Source organism: Notothenia rossii (assembly GCF_949606895.1).
Source record: "Notothenia rossii genome assembly, chromosome: 5".
Classification (NCBI taxonomy): Eukaryota; Metazoa; Chordata; class Actinopteri; order Perciformes; family Nototheniidae; genus Notothenia; species Notothenia rossii.
This window is the reverse complement of record NC_136903.1, coordinates 28,934,393-28,955,331: the sequence shown is the minus strand read 5'-3', so window position 1 is coordinate 28,955,331 and position 20,939 is coordinate 28,934,393. Positions and strand designations below refer to the sequence as shown.

General features: G+C 40.8%; 3 long non-coding RNA genes across 3 annotated transcripts in view; 1 reads left to right on the top strand and 2 right to left on the bottom strand.

The window, feature by feature from the left end:
- Positions 1–20,939, top strand: part of LOC307038538 — a 295,724-nt gene that overhangs the window by 110,964 nt on the left and 163,821 nt on the right. The window lies entirely within an intron of this gene.
- LOC307041829 lies at positions 1,205–3,577 on the bottom strand. Its single transcript, XR_013808902.1, has 2 exons — positions 1,894–3,577; positions 1,205–1,488 (listed from the first exon to the last, which is right to left on the bottom strand). It is a non-coding gene; the product is annotated as an uncharacterized lncRNA (long non-coding RNA).
- LOC307040731 lies at positions 13,882–17,261 on the bottom strand. Its single transcript, XR_013808579.1, has 3 exons — positions 16,314–17,261; positions 15,519–15,598; positions 13,882–14,263 (listed from the first exon to the last, which is right to left on the bottom strand). It is a non-coding gene; the product is annotated as an uncharacterized lncRNA (long non-coding RNA).

Sequence of the window (20,939 nt, the reverse complement as noted above, 5' to 3'; positions counted from 1 at the left end):
CAGGTTGGAAAGATACTAATAAAACAACAACACACAAACCTGCGAAAATAAACTAACCATAAATACAAACTTTACCTATCAATTCAATGAACTGGCCAACTTTTGCACGGGGGGATACTGCTTAAGGACTATATTCTAACTGGGGCCAGTTAGAAGAGAGTTACCTGCCAGACGTACACGTAATAAAACAAATATTTAACATTAACACAAATGTTATGTTTACCATAAATGTCCTTTTTGATTAAGAAATGAGGTTCCATTCCCAAATTAAACACAATGAACCAACCTACCGAGCAGACTTTCAGGTTCACTTTCAGTGCGGGATTCCTGTAATGGCGGCCACAGATATTTTTTACCGTGCAAAAGCACCCACAATGCAATGCGCAACCAGTGTTGCCAGATTCTGTGAGGGACACAAACAAGCCACAAGGTCTAGAGAAAATAAGCCCAAAAGAAGTGAAGTGGGCCACATGAGCACTTTAAACCTATACAGCAACTATTAGAAAATAGCAGATCACAACGTGCCGCGACGCGACGCGTTGTGAGCTTGTAGACCTGCTATTTTCAAATAAAATCTTGGGGGAAACTTATAATAAGCAGACCTGGCAACGCTGTTTTCAACGGCAAAAGTAATGTAAAAGTCGATTACAGTACTTAAACAGTAAAATTTTACACCACATTGGCCATCATTTTACGGATTTTTCTTAGAGTGTAGCTGAAGCTACCAAGCTAAGCTAACATGCTCCCCATCTGCACACTGCCGTCGCTTTTTACGTTTCTAAGGTAAGCGGACATGAAACTATTCAGCAAAACTATAAATAATAATCGAAGTTATTGAGTTTTTAGCATAATACTTCAGAATCTTAAAATCCCTTAACGTTTGTATGCGATTGTGCTAAGTTCAACACTGGAATCAAGCAAATATTAATATGTTTGCACTACATTAGTTATTTATATTTTGATATCACTTAAGTATACGTTTAGTCAAGCTAAGGTACATGTGATGGTAGCTAGTTAGTGCTCTTACCTGTGAGGCCTCCTCCAAACAGCATAATAACCAGACTGTATCATTAAAACTATGTACCAGTTCTAGATCCTTGACTTTAGACAAACAATTCAAAAGACAACATGTATTTAAAGGCCAATCTTTATTTGAATGTGCCTCTTAACCTGAGATATTAGTTCAATCAGGAGAGACGTGATGTATGGAATACATGTTTATTATCGGGTCACATTATATAAATGAAACATAATGATGACAGTTTATAACAAGTGAATGAAATGGTGTTTGGCGATTAGGCCCAGGTTTTGTAGGATGTCATTCGGGAAGGGAAGAACCGTTTCCGATGAACCCCCCCGGGTCTAGACACTGGTGGTGGTGATAAGTGGTTAGGTCCGGTTGGAAGGGAGAAGGTTGGGCTTGGCCCTGAGTTGGAAGCAGGAGGCGAAGGGGTGGAGGAGGGTTGCGCGTTGACACCTGGAAGACAGCTGATGGAAAAGGGGAGAGCATATATAGAGGGATTAACAGGTGCGATGATTAGGCTTGTGAACGGAGGGAAGTGATAGGTTAGCTGAGGAGTGGCGCTCCCTATCATTTAGTGAAGGGAGCGAGTATTGCCATGACGCGCAATACAAAGTGATAGGTCTTCCTGCCTGAACTTGCGCTGAGCTTCATTTCAATCAGGAGAGACGTGATGTATGGAATACATGTTTATTATCGGGTCACATTATATAAATGAAACATAATGATGACAGTTTATAACAAGTGAATGAAATGGTGTTTGGCGATTAGGCCCAGGTTTTGTAGGATGTCATTCGGGAAGGGAAGAACCGTTTCCGATGAACCCCCAAAAGAAGTGAAAGTATGAAGTACTGAACGTGATGAAATCTTACCTTGTGGGATGCAGTGGAAATCTATGGATGAAATGAGAGGTTAATACATGTGGGGATTTAGACATACTGATGCCTCCTAGGCATCCTCCCTGGACGTACAGGGCTTCCTGGACATACAGGGCATCCTGGACATACAGGGCGTCCTGGACATACAGGGCTTCCCGGAAGTACGGGGCATCCCGGACATACGGGGCGTCCCGGACATACGGGGCTTCCCGGACGTACGGGGCATCCCGGACGTACAGGGCGTCCTGGACATACAGGGCTTCCCGGACGTACGGGGCATCCCGGACGAACGGGGCATCCTGGACGTACAGGGCATCCCGGACGTACGGGGCAACCTGACTTCGCAGGGACACATTTTATACAGACCCGAAGGTTACAACCTGGACGTACAGGGTTAGACATGCAAGGATAAACATGAGCCGCGGGGCGAATATACGTGCTGAAATGCTAAGAACCACCACCAGTTATATGCATACGTACCAATTTGAAGGTTGGAGAGACCTTTGGATAGCCAGCACGGCACTGGGGTTCGGACGAATGTAGGATGAGAAGCGGTTGTTGTAGGGAAGAGGAACAATTACCTTGATTGCGGCAGGTTTGCTGCACCTATCCTGAACGAGCCCTGAAATGCTCTTAAGACACCACCACCAGTTATATGCATGTTTACCAGAGGTAAGCTGGAGAGATCTTGGATAGCCGGCACGAGCCGATGCCCGGCGAAGAGGGAGATGTAGACAATGTAATGCGGCTGTTAGCTTGAGTACAATGATGCATGAATATCATACCCTGCTTAACATAAGCCATGTGAGCATGAAACCAAATATATGAGTGCAATATGAGCAGCATGAAATAATATTTGCTTAGGTAAATGCTGAGACATGACCCATGATATAGGCAGGGCTCAACGCTAACTTTTAAAAGTGGTTGCCAGGCTGGCAACCAGGCATCCGCTTTTGGTTGCCAACTGAAAATAAGGTTGCCCTTTTTTTTTTGATACCTTATATTTTAAATAATTAAGATGCTATACAGTTATACATCAACTTAATAATGAACATGTGACACAAGAATGTTCAAATGCTTTACAATAAGTAATTAACGCACTTATTTGAACCTAAGTGGTAGTAAACTTGTCCACCCTCAATTGCTGGTATACAAAATACCAGTAGTGCTGCTGTTGTCCTGTCTTCATAGATCCCTCACAAATGAATTGAGCAAGTCACCAGTTTCTTGATCATCCGTTGTCTCCCTTTCAAATGTGGGTTTTCTTGACATTTGTGCTGACCCCCACCATAGACCCATTGCCCCTTCAGCATTGAAGTCTTGGATTGGCCAGACTAATACATTTCTAATGTTAAATAAATGAAAACCATTCATAGTTAAACATTTGATATTAATTATTGATGCTGTAAATTACCTTTAATATGTCTAACTATATTTAAAATGTGTTACCTTTTTATAGAAGTGATTATAATTTAATGCAACCATTTTCTATGGTAAAGTTTCGTTTTGCACTTTTATTTTGGTAGTAATAAGATCGGGACTCTTATTTTGAAGGAACTTTTACCGGAAGTGAATGGAAAACATTCCTCTTTGTTTTTCGTTCGGGTTTTGCCTTACGCTCCATCAGTTGAATCACTTTGAACATTCATTGGAGAAGTTGAGGTGTTGGCTGAACCTTTTATCACACAGTCAAGCAACTTATTTTTGCTTCGCCATTTTGTTGTAAAACAAACACACGGCGCACCGCGCACGCAGGTAAACGTGCATCGCTTTCTGGCTCCGTAATCACGCCAATGCACGTGCAATTTAAGTATCAGGTTCCGACTGGTTACAACAATTAAATATCATTCTTAAAAACGAATATGAACATTTATCTATTTTGGGGTGCACGTTTTGCTGTCCTTATTTCTTATGTTAAAAACTAAAGTCCAAGAAGTGGTTGACATTTTCCAAATGGTTGCCAATGGCAACCTGGCAACCGTTACTGTCGAGCCCTGGTATAGGACTAGCTTAATTAGCAGTTTAATTACGCCACGGTGAGACGTAGATGCTGATGTGCTGGTTGGGTGATTAGACTGTCTTCTATCATCTTACATGAGCTTCTCTTTCTCCCTGAAAGAAACCCCCCAAAACCACGGATGGGCGGCATCCGTGGCTGTGTTGAAGCTTGAAACAGCGGTACTTACTGAGCATTGTGACAGGTAGTAGTTACCCGAACTGCATAACTCCATGCTGTAACGCGTTACACCCGTTACGTATTGCGCCGAGGCTTCGGAGCGTGTGTCGAGTAATCCCCAAATCTTTTTGTGAAGCATGTATCGAGGCTTGTATCGTTTTGGGCCAGTGACGTCATCGATGACAAACGAACCTCGCTGCCTGTCGATACCACGTGACTGCTTCGGGAAGCGATTCGGATCATTTGAACCGTTGAGCCACAACGCTCATAATACCCATGGATGTATAACAAGAACCATATTACCCCTCCTGTACCCGGGTCCGCTGGTGACACGATGGAATTAAAAGAGCTCAGACCCTCACTTATATAGAGGTCGGAAAATGTCATAAGTATAAATAGATACAAGCATAAATAAATGTAGGAATAAAACATGAATAAATAATGAATAAATGCAGATTAGATATATCCAGTGTTTTTGGGTAGTTTCAGCGTGTGGGCTGTGGCTCAGCTGGAAAGCAGCCGACCCACGACCGCAGGGTTTGCTTATAGAAGCTACAGCTAAATGAGATAATGCAGTTAATAAATGTATTATGGTTTAGCCTTCTCAGGCTACAACGTGGTTAAGTTTATGACTAATAGTAAGGAATACGAATCCCTCTTTGCAATGTTTACCAGCCTCCTATAGGCTTTTCAATCACAATCGTTCAACTGGAATGAAAACAATATTGTTAAAATGAAAATAGGATTTTATGTTCGTTGTTTAGAGTTATTCTAAGGCTTTACTCATTGGGAACTCGGTATGAGCTAGAGCACAACTGTTGAGATTTCCAATTTGCCTGTTTTACACGCTTTGACCAACAGGGGGTTTATGTTCAAATGAAGCCCATGATGAAGCCTCATGAGATGAACCCTTTGCGAACCAATTGGCTGGAAAGCTTCAAAGCTTCATAAGGCTTCAATCAATCAATCAATGTTTATTTATATAGCCCAATATCACAAATGTTACATTTGTCTCAGTGGACTTCACAGTTTGTACAGAATATCAGTATGACAATACGAGAAAAATTCATCTCGCCATCACTACCTGCTTGCCACCTAAGACGCACTTAGAGACCAGTACTGCTACTGAGCCGGGAGGAGAAGTAGCTTCGATGAGATGTAGCTTGAGCCCTGCCTGCCTGCGAGAGGGGTTGTGGTTGAAGCCGGAAGTGGGTGAAGCTTCGCAAGCGATGAGGGCCCGTTCCGCGTGAAGGCCGGAAGCGCCGTATTTGAGCGGCCCTGATGCCAGTGATGCCCTCTCGAGAGACTGAAGGCGTGTGTCAATTGTTTGCCTGAAGTAGCCCATTTCCATTAAGCCGGAGGAACTTCCGTGGAGCCCAGTATCCTTGTCTTTTTCTTCCGCGTCCGGGTTTGCGGGGTGGCCGGCTAGAACTGCTAGCCAACTGGGGAACGCCGCCTGTAGCTTAATCCGCAAGACTGCGGAGCTGATGAATATATACCCGGAGCTGGGACGAAGCCCTGCTGCTGCTTGCGCGTTGACACCTGGAAGACAGCTGATGGAAAAGGGGAGAGCATATATAGAGGGATTAACAGGTGCGATGATTAGGCTTGTGAACGGAGGGAAGTGATAGGTTAGCTGAGGAGTGGCGCTCCCTATCATTTAGTGAAGGGAGCGAGTATTGCCATGACGCGCAATACAAAGTGATAGGTCTTCCTGCCTGAACTTGCGCTGAGCTTCATTTATACAGTAATAGTATTGACAATCTAAAAAAACTGAGCAACTCAACAGTCAACTTTATATTTCTTATTGTCTAAAGCAGTGGTCACCAACCTTTTTAAGCCCAAGATCACCGACCTCTGCCTAGGTGAAAGGCGAGATCTACCTATTGCAAAATTGAGTGGAAAAGACGGCCCAGACAATGCTTCCAATTTGAGGCCTTTTATATAGGCTAATTGCATCTGAATTACTGTTACAATGAAGGCTCCATAATCAGCTCACGGCATATAGGCAGGGGTAAAGTGCTATTGGGGGGCGGACCTCACCTCCTCAAGGGGGGTCCGGGGGGATGCTCCCCCGGGAAGATTTTTTTTAAAATATTGAAGTTCAAAGCATCAATCTGGTGCACTTTGAGAGCAACATGAAGAGATCTATGGATACCTCTCTCAGCACCCAGATGAAACAGAACTGTAAACAGATTTACTTTATCTTTATGGATATTTTACAAATCACATTAAACTGTATTCTTGTTTTACTGCCATATAGTAGGCTATGTCATACCTGTTTTTCATTTATTCTCTTATTGTTTGTATAACTATAATGATCATATGAAGGTGTGCCGCGGAAATAATCTTTTGAATAATTTGTGACAAAACTGTTCTAAACACTCAAGAGTCCTTTAGTCCCTCACCCCCTCTCTATCACACTAAATGCGCTATCGCCACAAACACACAGAGCCGAGTTTGAATGACACAAGCACACGTGTATTTCCATGCAACTCTCTGATTGGTCTGGTGTGTTGCCTCTGTTGCGTTCACTGAACACGGGAAATTACAGTCCTGCCGTCGTCTCTTGTGTCATGATGAGGTTCACGTAAAGCACGGTTAATGTATTATATTATTGAGGTGTCTCAAATATACTTCAATCAAGTGGCACCTGCTAACGGGGTGGTGGATGATAGGTTTACATCTAAAAACGTATTTTTCGAACATTATTATTTTTATTTTATTTTTCTTTCTTTTGTTACTTTTTTTTTTACGGTCAACGATCTACCCGCAGCACACCGGTCGATCGCGATCGACTGGTTGGCGACCACTGGTCTAAAGCATTTATTATTTAAATGTTCCCCCTCTCATATTCAGTATGGACGGATTGAGACAGCGTGGTGTCCAGAAAGCTGAAGAGACTTCAGGGAGAAACCTCCGTGTGATGGACGTCTTGTCTGTTGGTTTGGAGAGGACTGAGGGTCTTTCATCAGCAAGGAGGACCATGCCTGATGGAAGAGCTGATACCATAGCTGATACCATAGACCAGGGGTGTCAAAGTCAAGGCCCGCGGGCCAGATCCGGCCCGCGAATGAATTATCTTGGCCCCCGGGATGATATTTGATTAGTATTAGAACCGGCCCGCAGGCCACAGCCGCCTGCTTGTGTTTTGCACGCACCAAGACTACATTTCCCACAATGCAACGGTAGCCCGCGAACTCACTGCAGCGCCGCAAGTGGGCCTCGGCTTCGTTAGTCATCAGCATTCAGGGCAGATGTCAACTTTCAGCAACCCCGCTCCCCAATAATGGCTAAACGGAAGGTGGACGGTGAGAACAGGGGGTTTAAAGCCAGGTGGGAGGCAGAGTACATGTTCACGGAGGTAAAAGGCAAAGCTGTGTGTCTTCTGTGTGGAGAAAGTGTGGCCGTAATGAAAGAATATAATCTACGAAGGCACCATGAAACGTCTAAGAAACACAAAGACAAAGACAAGAATATGGACATGGAACAAAGGCTACAGAAGGTGGAAGAATTAAAACGAGGTCTTAAGTCCCGGCAGGCTCTGTTCACAAAAGCCAAATCACAAAGCGAGGCTGCTGTCAAGGCTAGTTTTATTGTGGCAGAAGAAGTTGCAAAATCAGCCCGGCCCTTTACAGAGGGAGAGTTTATCAAAAACTTTATGCTTAAAGTTTGTGACACGGTGTGCCTAGACAAAAGGCAGCTATTTTCAAACGTGAGCCTGAGCAGAAACACCGTTGCTGAACGTGTAGACCAGCTTTCCACCAATCTAAAAGAACAGCTTGTGGAAAAGGGAAAAGATTTCATCGCATATTCACTTGCTGCGGATGAGAGCACCGACACAAGTGACATTGCCCAGCTGTCAATTTTCATTCGTGGAGTTGACTCCAGCCTGGGCATAACAGAAGAGTTTTTGGCATTACGTCCTATGCATGGCACAACTACAGGACAAGATCTGTATGAAGAGGTATCCAGATGTGTAAATGAGATGGGGCTGCCTTGGGGAAAACTCGTGGGATTGACAACAGACGGAGCACCCGCGATGTGTGGACATAGGAGTGGATTGGTGGCAAGAATACGTGAGAGGATGCGGGACGAAAACGTCACAGGTGAGCTGACAGCTTATCACTGCGTAATACACCAGGAGTCGTTATGTGGCAAAGCCTTGAAAATGGATCATGTAATGAGCATCATAACGCGTGCAGTTAACTTCATTAGGGCCAAAGGTTTAAATCACCGTCAGTTCAAGGCATTTCTGGGCGAGTTAGATACAGAGTATGGTGACTTGCCCTATCACACGGCTGTGCGATGGCTAAGCCAAGGAAAAGTGCTGCAAAGATGTTTCGAGCTGCATGAGGAGATCTGTCTGTTCATGGAAAGCAAAGGGAAAGACACAACAGAGCTCCGAGATGAAACATTTATGTGTGAAATGGCGTTTCTGTGCGACATCACAAGCCATCTGAATGCGATGAACCTGCAGCTGCAGGGACGGGGGCGTGTCATCTCTGATATGTACAGTACAGTGAAGGCGTTTAAAACCAAGCTGATCCTGTGGGAGACACAGATGCGGAAAGAAAACTTGAGCCACTTTCCCAGCTGCCAGACAATGAAAGAGAAGCTCTCTACCGCTGTGTTCCCGAGTGCACAGTTTGCTGATAAACTCAACATACTTGCCGCCGACTTCCGACGCCGATTTGCTGACTTTGAAGCTCAAAAAAGCAGGTTTGAACTGCTCGCCAATCCTTTTGGAGTTGACGTGGAAAGCGCACCAACAAACCTGCAAATGGAGTTGATTGAGCTCCAGTGCAATGACACACTGAGGGAAAAATATGAGAGAGTGGGTGCTGCTGAGTTTGCACGTTTCATCCCCGACACATTGCCTCAGCTGCGCATCCAAGCTGCTCAGACGCTCTCTATGTTTGGCAGCACATACCTGTGTGAACAAATGTTCTCTTTGATGAAGCTAAACAAAACATCACACAGGAGCCGTCTTACTGATACACACCTTGAGTCAATCCTGAGGATTTCCTCAGCTCAGAGCCTGACCCCGAACATTGATGAACTTGTACAAAAGATGGGACACCACCAAGTATCAGGCTCAGCCTCAGACAAGTGAGCATCACAGAGCATTAACTTATTTTTAGTTTTTAATTCAGTTAAATTTTTATTTATTTTTATTTTTTGTTTCTACAAGACATGATTTTTCTTTGAAAGAAGTATTGTTTTGTCTGTGTGCCATAGATTTTTGTATTTTATTTATTTATATTTATTTTTCAGTTAATGGATTGCAGATAAGAGCCATGAGAAAAAATACAACTGATTTTATTTTTATTTTTTTATTTTCTCATTTTACTATTTGAAAGCATGGGAGCAGCACAATATTGCATTTTCAGTTTATAATGCATGCAATTTCATTTATGCTTTTATCTCGATATTAAGGAGCATATTTTATTTTTGAAGGACATTAACTTTTTTGCTGTTTGCCTGTTGAAAATGTTTTCCCTTTAAATAAATGACAGAGCCATAAGAAAATATTGCTTCATTCATTTAATCATTAAATAATATACGATGCACTGTGTTAGGTCTTGGTTCAATAGGTTATGTGCAATCATTTTAATATGTTTTAATAAAAATTGAACCAGTCCGGCCCTCGGCTTGTAGCAAATTTGTTTTTTTGGCCCTCTGATGCATTTGACTTTGACACCCCTGCCATAGACCAAGCCTATTCAACTGGCGGCCTACGGGCCAGATGCGGTCTAGAACCAACTCCCGAGTGGCCCAGCCTCTCGTAGCCAAATTCCTACACTAGTACAGACCATGAATGCAACACTACACGTTGCATAGAAACCACCAAACCACAACGCAGCACGTTTTTTGAAAGTGCATCTAGTGGTGCTAGTAACGGTGGTCCTATGATAGCAACTCTAAAACATGTCTCTCTCAACTCTGAAGCGGAAACAGAGACAAAACGGTCATTGATCTTGTGGAGCAGATCCAAGTCAAGCTGGACCTTTTCGCGACCGACTTGAGCACGGGTCGGATGCTGCATTTTCCTACGCTCCCTAAACACATCACATCTCCGGCACAAATCACGGATGTGATGACAGATTTCATTGCGAGGTTGAAAGAGAACTTTGCCGGTCGATTGGATGGACTTGCTCTGCCCACAGAGGTGATGATGGGCTTTGCCAGAGACCCCTTCACTGTTGCAATAGAGGGGGACGTATCAACCAGAGCCAAGGAAGTGGTCCGCTGCATCGACAAGGGGAAATATACACTGGAACTTATTGACATGCAGCGCACTAACGGTCCAGCGAAGTTTTAGTGATGTCAAAAAACAGCAGTTCCCTAACGTTCAGAAAGTAGCGATCTGTGTGCTCAGTATGTTTGGATCAACATACACATGTGAATCAAGCTTTTCACACATGAACTCAATCAAAAGTAGCACTCGCTGCTCCCTGACTGACAACACTCTTCACCAATGTCTTAGGATTGCATTGACATCCTATGAGCCAAAAATCACTGGTCTTGTTCAAAACAAAAAATGTCCCTTCTCCCATTGAGAAAGTCAGCGATGACAAATCACAAATGAGGTGATAGTAAGCACCTATTTTACTATAGTAGACGTGTGGTGTAGTATTCATTCATATAGTTACCCGTATCCCTTGTTATGGGTTTGTGCACCTAAGGGTTTGACAGTTCTTTCTGTATTCATTTAAATGCACTTTGTAATGTGTCTGGGTCAAATGTGACCAAAGCGTATGATTTTTTTGTTATTACTTGAAAAGTGAAAAAATAGTATTGCTACAGTACTACCTCTTTGTGTTGCATTGGAGCTCTTTAGCTGTTTTTTTTTTTATGTGAGGACATTTATTAAGACTGCTATTATTGTATTCAGTAAATGCACTTTGTGATGTGCCTGGTTCAAAAAACATAACCTGACTATTTGACTTCTAAAGCAAACAAATGTAATGCTACAACTGTTCACTTTTTTTTCAGATTCTGTTAAATTAATGCTAATTTGTTGTGTTTTAAGCACTTTTTGACCTACCTTTGTTAGATGAACAATGAATAAAAATTGCATGTTTTTCATCGCAGTAATATGTGTTGGTTTAAAATGTGTCACTACCCGCTTTTTACAGGCCGCTGAATGTCTGGCCCAGCTGAATTTTGTAGTTATAAAATCTGGCCCAACTGAATGTGTAGTTGAATAGCCCTGCCATAGACTGTATATATAAATGGACGTAGTGTCCGTGACGTCACCCATAGGATTCTGCAGAGTTGCCGAGAAGCCCTTAGTAGGCGGAGTCGGCCACTGACGGCTCGACAGTGACGTCAGAGTTCAACTCGCGCCTAATCCAGCCTGCTCCAAATAAGGGCAAAGAGGCGGAGCCGAGGCGGGACCTGCTGCCTCCGAGCTGAAAGTAAACAGAGCTAGCTCAGGCTAAGAAGCTAAGCTAACATGAAATACATGCATACCAAGTTACTGCTAACAGTGTAGTTCCCCTATATAAACGTTATATTCATAATCAAATGAGACAATCTGCAAGAGAATTAGCTATATTTTGTTATTCTTAATGCTTGTCATTCACACAAAAATAAGTACCGATACATAGCAGAACAATTGTGGCGATGTTCAGTTTAATAAGCCTTGTTCAACATAATTTATTTAGCTAATACGACAGCAGGCGAACCAAGTCTGCGTTTCGCTGCATTCCTTGATCTCCAGTTATAACGACGGACTCCATCGCCCGGACCTAACGGAGCCGCAGTGGGCTAGCTCCGGGACGCCAGCTGGAGCTAGCCCCCTGCGGCTCCGTTAGCTCCGGCGGCCACCACTGGGATAATTGGGTCCCCTATTAACATTTGCTCCCGTTTAGCATTATGGGCGTCATAGCCATAGACTATAAAAGTCTTACCCAAGGCTGAATCATAAACTAAAATGTATATGTATGTATAAAGGGTTACGTCCTTAGCTGGCTAATAAGTAACAAGCTAAGCTACCAAGCACACAAACACCTGTGAACGGGATTAACATGTATAATATTATCAATTTAGACTTCTTGGAAGTTCTGTTAGTACATTAAAGCGCACAGCACGACATTTTAATTGTCTGGTATTTGTAACAATATTCCCTAAAAGGCACAATCACCACGAACACGGCTAAAGCTAAAGGGTCAAGTACAGTACTATTATTAACTAACGTTGTAGCCTCTATGGTTGTAGCCTAGCAGAGTGGACAAGTTGCTGTTAGCTGACAGTGAGGCATGTACATGTCCATCAAAGTGACCACGCCCTAATTTATGCAAAAACTTTAAGACCTAATATAAATAAAAGGGTCGTGTTCGAAAACAATTCACTCACAGATTCATAATCATGAAGGTGGAATCTAACTATATCGATAATAATATTTATTGCATCCATGGGTAGAAACATGTTTTTTTCTGCTGTAAAGTTGGGCATTTTAACATGGGGGTCTATGGAAATTGCTCCTTTCTGCAGTCAGTCCCAAGCGGCCCATGTATGAACTGCAGTGTGTTGCACTTCCGTATTGGCGTCCCGGCTGTTCCCCAGAGTTAGCCGCTTGGCTGATACCAACTGCACAGGCCTAGTCTGTCGCTTTATTTGACTAAATGTGTTTACTTATACATTTAATAGGTTTACACCTTCTGTCCATATGTGCTTTTATTAATTAATTTAAAGGGGACCTATCATGCAAAATGCACCTTTGTAAGTCTTTTATACATGAATATGTGTCCCCGGTGTTCCAGAGAACTCACCAAGTGTCAGCAAACACAACCCTCTCTATTTTCCTCTTTAGCCAAATCTCTAAAAAAGGGGCAGCAACGGATCTGAAAAAAACGGATCCAGATTTCAACACTTTTCTACGTCACAAAGAGGTGCTCCGCTTATTGGTCAACTCTCCACCTATCAGGGGAATGAGCCACGGCCACGTGCATTGCCAAACCTCTCATTCGCATATACTGTAGGACGGATTTCCGTCCATTTGGCTATTCAAATGTTAACGAAACGGACAGACATCCGTGCACATCAGCGGCTGTCGGATTAAAACAGTTTAATGCACTTTTAACACTCACGTACCCAGGATTCCTGCTCCTTTCCTGGGTTACAAAGTGAGGTGACGCAGCCTGTCCTCTGGGTGCGCTCTGTAGGGGGGGGGTATCGCTGCCTGCTCCTCTTTGCCTGCCTGCCGCTGCGCTCTGCCTCTATCCACACAACTTTTCCCCGCCTTTCAAAGACTTATTGCTGGGTCAAACTCTAAGTTACAAACTGTAGACATTGCATTCTTGCTAATTAGCCAAAATATGAACGGAATAAGTAGCAAGCATCGTAACAAACAGAGTAAAATAAATAAGGACAACGGCTTGTCAACTAAGCATTCAGAAACGTCCTGCTGCAACCGAGATGTTTGCACCTCCACCAAAACCTCCGCTGCTTCAGGGTCAGTTTCTGGATCAAATTTATAATATGCTTGAACACATGCATTGCTCTGAGATTACATATTTATTCCACACTCTTAATCACAGCGAACATGGTAACGTGACTCTCGCCGGCTCATGACCCCTCTTCTGCAGGGGGGCGTGGTCAGCTGCTGCTCAGAATTTTCAAAGACAGGCTTGGAATAGAGCGAAAATGAGCGAAACGAGGCATGGCTAAAAAATGATCTGTTTGGTATTTTGAAAAATAAAATGTATACATATACCTTATATAGGTATGGTCATACACTATATCATTTAAATATAGCATGATAGGTCTCCTTTAAAACATGTTTGATTAACTTTTGGTTCACATTTCAATAAATTGTATTTGTATTTGCACTCCTTTCGTCCATTATTCTAACGGAAAATGTTAGATTACAAATTCACATCTGACTGAAGATTGGCCCCATTTATGTGTGACCTTGAAAACTCTGCGGTACAAGGCACAAGTGTTGTGAAGCTAATAAAGCAAGGCAAATAGAAATAATCAACTGATGGAGTGTAGATGTGGAAATAGGTGCATTCGATCAGCTGACTGTGTTTTCACAATAAAAGTAGTTTCTTAGTGAATGTCCTGTACTGGTCTTAAAATCTCATAACATCAGCTTTTAATGTTCCTCTTGGATGTTCTTCTTGACCCTCATAGAAGGAGAAAATGTTGAGTCGTGTCTTTCAGGCATGTCCTTTCCTAACAAAAATTACAGGAAACATAAAACATATTATTGCAGAACAAGTGTGTTATTTATGAAAGCAGTGTGTTTGTGTGTTTATGGGCTATAGATATACACTGAACAAAAATATAAACGCAACACTTTTGTTTTTGCTCCCATTTTTCATGAGATGAACTCAAAGATTTAAAACATTTTCTACATACACAAAATAACCATTTCTCTCAAATATTGTTCACAAATCTGAAAAAAATCTGTGATAGTGAGCACTTCTCCTTTGCCGAGATAATCCATCCCACCTCACAGGTGTGGCATATCAAGATGCTGATTAGACAGCATGATTATTGCACAGGTGTGCCTTAGGCTGGCCACAATAAAAGGCCACTCTGAAACATGCAGTTTTGCTTTATTGGGGGGGTCTGGGGTGGTCCGAAAACCAGTCAGTATCTGGTGTGAGGGTTAGGATTAGGGTTAGGGTTTTCGGACCCCCCCAGACCCCCCCAATAAAGCAAAAATACACGTTTCAGAGTGGCCTTTTATTGTGGCCAGCCTAAGGCACACCTGTGCAATAATCATGCTGTCTAATCAGCATCTTGATATGCCACACCTGTGAGGTGGGATGGATTCTCTCGGCAAAGGAGAAGTGCTCACTATTACAGATTTTTTCAGATTTGTGAACAATATTTGAGATAAATGGTTATTTTGTGTATGTAGAAAATATTTTAGATATTTGAGTTCATCTCATGAAAAATGGGAGCAAAAACAAAAGTGTTGCGTTTATATATTTGTTCAGTGTAATTATTTTGTAATTGTAATGTTTTTTTTTATTTCAACAGTGAGCTACAAAGACAATCAGATTATGAATGAACAGTATGAAGTTCATCAACATTGAAATATATGTTATTATCAAAATAATATTTAACTGTTATCAAAACGTAGTGCAACTGTAGAAGCTTGCTCTGTTGTCGCACTGAAAGAATAACTTTTACCACGTTTTTTACAGACAATATTCAGAGATAAATAGTAGCAGTTCTCACTATGTGTTAAATATCTTTGTCTTTAATACATTAAATTAGAAAGCTGACAAAATCATATTGCTTGTTAACATCTAAATGTAAATGTTTGCACAGAAAAAACCCTCAACTTCACTGGTGTGTAGGTGATCTAGTATTGTTTAATAGAATGTATATCGGTGTATTAAAGTCAATACTTCATTCATTTAAACCAATATCTTTTTTGATTCTTTGTACATTATGAAAAAAAGAGTCTTTGTACCTGTGCTGAAGTTCACTGCTGTGAGGAGTCCAGTTCTGTCTCTCACTCTCTGGTCCAGCCTGTCTGCATCACCTGGACACCTTAAACAAACAGATATATATGTAAAGTAGGCCTACCATGTGTACAAACAATATAACTGATTCTCTTCTGTTGAACATGTTGGATTGTGTATTGTCCGAGTCAGGGTCCTTTTTATTTTACTGTAACTTTGGAAGTTGTGTTACCAATGCTTACTGTTTATGTGATACCCATTTGGTAATGCAATTAATAAAAACAAGAAGGTTTGGGTTCGTTCTTCAGAAGACTGTGACATTAACGTGTAGCTCAATAATGAACTCCAGATCAACCAACCATATTGTAATATCTAAGTAATCATCTTGAAATATGACATTAATAATTATAATATACACACATCTTATTGTGAGGTTGATTTCACATACACTACTTCGACATTAGCTTGTCTACATACTTGAGCATAGCCAATTTAAATTAACCTTAGCGATGCATACAGTTCCTACCTACATAAGAAAATATCTCTCTAAGTTACAAGGATGACCTTATTTTATCAACCTCAAACAGAAACCGTTTGTTGTACAGTATTATCCCGTTTAATACTTGTCTATTTCGTTTTAACCTTTATAAATACAGTCTATGATTTTAACTTGGAGGCTACGATTAGCATCGTTAGCACCGATGTAGCTACCACTCGCTTACACGCTAACCCAAGCCTTAACATTCATTACGTAGCTGATTAAAATCATTAACACATAAATAAAGTACTCAAATTTCACTTACCGCAAAACCGCATTAATGCACCGTCTGTTTTAACCGCAGAGCGAGTCACAATAGTCCGATATATAAGCATGAAGAACAAACAACCACGGCCGCCTTCAAGTTGTGTTCCCTGGATGAGCTGAACAGGCAGAGTGCCTGTAGCTTCACGGAGCAGCTGGCAGAAAGACAAGAAGCTAGCAGCAGCAGTCACTTGACAGAGCTGTCACTCAATGTGACCACGCCCTAATATATGCATAACTTTAAGGCTTAATGTTAATTAAACAGATGAGTTGAGAAAAAATTCACTCCAGGATCTATAGACAGGAAGGGGGAGTCTAACTATACTAAGAATACAATATTTTGAAACCACGGTGTAAATATATATAAGTCTAATTAAGTGTTTTATTGTACTTTGCTACACCCTCTTGTGCCCCTTTTAGTTCCATAAAAATCAAGATTGCAACCACTAAAAGGATAAGATGTAATAACTTAAGCTTTTTAAAAATGTGGGACAATATCTTGAAATATAACAATTCCGTTATGAGCTACTCACAGGTTCCTTCTTCCAATAGTTCACTATTAGGAAAAGAATGTTTCTGTCCTTAGTGGGAGCTGCTAGTTTTATTGACTGCCTGTCACACTGAAGGCCTCGAGGTTAGGAGTTAAACACCAGAAGAAACATCATCCATGGCTTTAGATGTAGAAACCCAAGTTGACTGCAAGCACAATTGAGTTTTCTCTGTAAAACTGAGTTGAGAAGGATGCTTGTTTTTGCACAATGTACACCCATCCTCATGAACTGCAGTGTGCAATGCTGGACTTACAGTGCCATTATTTCAAATGATTTATGATAAGATGGATATTCACTTTGGGCCTTTTAAAGAAAACAAAAAAGAAACTGTGCTTTGTCAGCATAGCAGCGCTATGTCACTTCTGCATATTATCCACTAGGGGTCAGTGTGCATTCAGCAATAGCCACAACATTCATGTTCTCTGTCTGCTTGAATTTTGTAATGTTATCTTTTAATTTTTGCATAGTATTTTTCTACAGCTTTGTTATTGTTGTTTTCCAGTTTGTATTTGATATTTACGTATGTGTCTTGTACATATGTTTATTATAGTTACTTTTTTTCTATCCTTATTGTATTACTATCCACTTCACTTCGCTATATTTACTATTCTTGTAAATATAATATTTTTTCAAATGTTTTTTATATTAATTCTAGGTGTTTTCCACTCATAGGAGATAACAAAAATAATTAAAAGTCTGAAAAGGAATAATGTTTCAAAGTTTTCTTTTGACCTCTGATCAATAAAAAAAATGGAAGGCTTTGTATTGCTTTACACAAAATTTGAATGATTAAACAATATTATTTAAATATTTATGGCGGTATTATGTCATATATTTTACTTGTCTGCAGTGTTTTTTGCCCTTTTCAGTGCTTCATAATGAAGGTGTCTGAAAGTCACATATACATTTAAATATATGGGTTGGTTTATTGTATTAAAGGCCATATGTTAGAAATCAAGAACCCTGTGACCTTTCATTTTAACTCCACAACTACAGGCCGCCGTCTTAAGCTCTTTTTACAAGCATTTTTTTTTTATTAGCTTTATTAAGTGAGCGGTGGGAAATTCTATTAAAACACACGGAGATAGGTCACAATCGTTGCATAAAAAAACTGTGGTTTTCACCATTTTAAACATTGCCTTTAAAACATGTCTGTGTTGATCTTAGTCCAAGCCCAAAGTAAAACTCCTGATTGGGATCCAAAAGAAAAACCTTAATGTTGTTTTACCACCTTGACACTTCATAACTTTCTTATTAACACCAGTCCTAAACTGATTTTTTTCCAAAGCCAGCTAAGGCAAAAAATATCAGCTGTAAAATATGGATGGGTTTAATACTTTTTACTCAAAAAAGTATTTCTGTGGTCGGCGCTCAACAACATTAATAAGGAGGACTAACTCTTTCTGAAGTCTGATGGATCCCTAACATCTCTGTAAAGGATAACAGAGTGTTACGTTTGCCTTTGGAGGATTTATTACAAAAGTTGTGTATTGTTTTCATACAAAAGATAGCTCATATCTTGTAATGTAATAACAATGTTTTATGGCCATGTCTGCATTATGTCACATTCATAAAATGTGGAAGCACAGTTTGTGTCAAAGGGCAGTGTTAAAACCTCCATATTTTTAAGATTTGGGGCTTTAAGAAGGTCAGGGGAAAAGACGAAACACATGTGGAGTGTGTTCGTACATTCTTCGTACATCAGGCAGGGCCTCACCTGACAGGCGGGATGTGGAAAGATGACATGGAGCTCACGGTAAAATCAGTAATCAGAAACAGGAACGGTACTTGTCAAAGTCTATTGCATCAATTATCCTCTGAACCTGGATCCCAAACACATCCACGTGGTTAATTTTCTAGTTTTTCCCCAGAGAATGAAACGTTCACACGTGAAAGCAGAGGAAGGGTGTTAGAAAAACCTTTTGCTTCATTCAATTCACATGTTTATTGCCATTTGTATTGACCTCAGTGTATCTCCAAATATTGCTTTATAGGGATATTTAAATACAAAATTATATTTGTTCATCAATTACTCAACTGTGTAACAGAGGAACATAGTTTTTTTTCTTGCATACCTAAAGGGTGAACAAAGAGCTTAAAAAACATGCAAAGCTGTTGATAAATCAAGGTGGATGGGGGCACATTTAATAACGGCAAAACTTTATTAAAATAGCATCATGCTCATTCGTGCTTGTCTGGAGTGCTTTAAAGGGGCCCTTAATGCACATTTTCAGGTTCATATTTTTATTGTGTGCCTCTCTATTGTGACATGTTTACTTGCTTTAATGTTAAAAAAGTGATTTATTTTTCTAATACTGTGGTGCAGCTTCTCTTTTCACCCTCTGTCTGAAACCAGACAGACCAGACCAATAGAAGCACGAGTGTTACATAGTGATGTCACTTTGTCACGGAGGTAAACAAAGGAGTCCAATGGAGGCGTTTCAGTTGGGGGAGTGTGTGGGAGAGAAACTCCCTCTGGAGGGAACTTTGTGATTTTAGTCTTTACAGACCATTTACATATATAAAACCTATATAACAAACTACAGCAAAGGGAAAACCTCAAAAGCATAATAGGGACCCTTTAAATAGTCATATGTTTGGAAAAAAGCACATGTTTAGGTACTATTGAGCATACGATGGGATAAATGAGACTTGGATAACACTGCACAATATGTGTCAGAATTTGTAAACTGATGTTTTCGTTAGGCCCCATTTACTTTAAAATTAAAATATAAAGTATTTCTCCGTCGTTTGATTCTTCATTTAACATGTCATATGTGAAACATGTGTTTTTTTAAAGAATTTAAGGTGAGTCATTTTTATATAAGAGGTTCTTTTGCAGGTGAAGTATTCCAATAAAGGTCCCCTAATATACTGTTTTTCATCAAGATATTATAGGTCTTAGATACAAAACATGTCTCTGAAGTTTTTGGCTCCAAATACCTAACAGATCATTGTAGCATCCCATAATCCCCTCTGTTTCAGCCCTGTTTCAAAAGTGCTGATTCTCTGTCTGTTACTTTAGATGAAAATAAGGAGCCCCTCCCCACGCCCCTCTGAGAGATATTTGGTTCAAAAGAACTCAATGGTGCTCTAGGAGGAGATTCAGGTGATACGGTGGGGGGGGGTACCTTGGTTCGTTGGTTCTTGACTAATGGCTACACAAGCCAAAAAATCGTTATGACATCACAAAGTGGCCAAAATCTGATCAGCTCATTTTCAGACAGTTTTTTATATAAATGGACCAGGACAAAAAGTGAGCGAATCTTTTTTCCTGAAACTTTCAGAATCTCTTTACACAGAGGGGACACCTGGTTATGTATAAAATACATGAAAACGTGGATTTTGCATAATAGGTGACCTTTAAAGAACCAACACATCCATCAAACAGTTATAGTATTGACCTACCAGCTGAATGTTTCACTTTCACTTTTCTTTTCTTTCCTTTTAATATACAGCAAAAGAAAGCTGTATTTATACAATATGGATACAAGGTGGAATGTGGAAAGCAATGCTTGTTGTTCAAAAGCCCTTCACAACCAAACATGTGTTTTCATTTATTCAGGTTTAATAGATCTCTGCTCAGGTTCACGTTGGGTGAAGCTGAGAGTTTCCTGATCAACTAAATGTGCTTAAAATTAAAGAGAAAAAGAGGTTGTCCTGCCCTCAGGTGAAAAAAACTAAACAACAGGGCCGTAGACTTGTCAGAGGAGCAGTTTCTACACAGTACATCATATTCCTGGAAAATACTTAATCAGGAAGGAAATTAAATATGTATTAGGTCTTTTAGTGGATAGAGGTTTCTCTTTTTGAACCATTCCCATGTATTAAGACTTTTGAAACACATTCAATAACCTACCAAATGCGGCCGTTAAACACCCCAGGGTTAAAGGTTGTTTCCTTGTAAACACAACTGCTGCCAAAAGGAAATACATCCTGCTTGACTGAAACTTAATATTGTACTTCCTGTCATTGGATATGGAGGGATTTTAAGGGGAGGCCTAGTAGGTGTAGGGATCACACAGGTATGGGGTATGCTTATATAAGGAGCTCACTGCTTTCAGCTGCTTTGCCTC